The 1,151-nt window shown below is 63.0% G+C and overlaps 1 protein-coding gene across 3 annotated transcripts in view; it reads left to right on the top strand.

Annotated features, from left to right (window-relative positions):
• SEPTIN9 (septin 9) overlaps window positions 1-1,151 on the top strand; it is a 159,464-nt gene that overhangs the window by 47,470 nt on the left and 110,843 nt on the right. The window lies entirely within an intron of this gene.

The following is a 1,151-nucleotide window of genomic DNA, read 5'->3' as shown; positions in this document are numbered from 1 at the left end:
CAAAAAAAAAAAAAAAAAAAGGGCTCAGTTTTATCTGCTTAGGAAGTCCACCAAGTCTCGTGCGTCCTCCAGGAGACTGTGAACCAGCCATTGCCCGGCTGGCCTAGACGGCCACACATTTGGAGCTTCCTGAAGGGAAGGAGGAGTGGGGTGAGGAGGAACTCTCTCAGGCACCCTCATGCCACCCCCTCAGGGGACCTGCTACAGAGCTGCCCACCTGCTCTGTGTGGGACGTTTATTCTCTGCCACGAATTCTGTCCAGATGGGGCAGAAACCCTGGCTCTAAGATGATGGTGGTGGGGTGGGGGGAGCTGGCAGGAACACGTGCCTGGCTCTGCAGTGCCAGGAAGAGGGCACTTGCTGGGGGCTAGAGCCAGCACTTCTCCAGCTTTGGTCCCTAGGCCCTGAGACTTGCCTGCCTCGTGGGTCATAGTGGTTCATGGTGTTTGCGGATGGAGAAGTGTAGCCTACTGGCCTGGAGGGAAAGCCCAGCCCTAGTGTGCGCTGAGGGAGGGACTTCTCCCTTCTCATGTCCTAATTCCTAACCTCAGCTACTCTGCAATTTCTTCTCCTTACCAGGCCGAGGGCAGGTCTGCTCTCTGTCTCAGGAAGCCCTTTTTGGAGGTGGGGGAGGTGGCACACGTCTGTGAGCTCCATCCCTGCCCGTCGCCCCTCGTCTGGGCGGGTGCCTTTTCTAGCGCGGACCCAGAGGGTACAGCGCGGACCCAGAGGGTGCAGCCCGGAGGTGGGGGTAGCTGGAGGTGTACCCCCGGCGGCTGGGATGCTGTGGCCTCGTGCGATCTCGCCCCCGCGACCCTCGGCTCCTTAGCCAACCGGCCGGGCTCCAGCTTGCCGGCCCCACCGAGCGGCGCGGGCAGCTTAACCCTTGCAGGCACGCAGCGCGCGAAGGAGGCTGCAGCAAACTTTGTTTGGCTGCGTCAATAAAACCTCCCGCAGAAGGAACCCTGAGCCGGGGAAGGGGAGGAATCTCTTCCCCCTCCCAACCCTCCCCTGCTCCGCCGCCCGGCCTCCACATCCGCCCACATCTGGCCGCAGCGGGGCGTCCGGGGGGGAGGGGCTGAGGCCGAGGCCATCGGTCCCCTAGGCGCGGGCCAGGCGAGGAGAAGGGGGGCGCTTGGGTCGTGTGCCCA

This window comes from Tupaia chinensis, unplaced genomic scaffold, assembly GCF_000334495.1.
Source record: "Tupaia chinensis unplaced genomic scaffold, TupChi_1.0 Scaffold000159_1, whole genome shotgun sequence".
NCBI classification, from domain to species: domain Eukaryota; kingdom Metazoa; phylum Chordata; class Mammalia; order Scandentia; family Tupaiidae; genus Tupaia; species Tupaia belangeri.
This window is presented reverse-complemented; position numbering and strand designations above follow the sequence as displayed.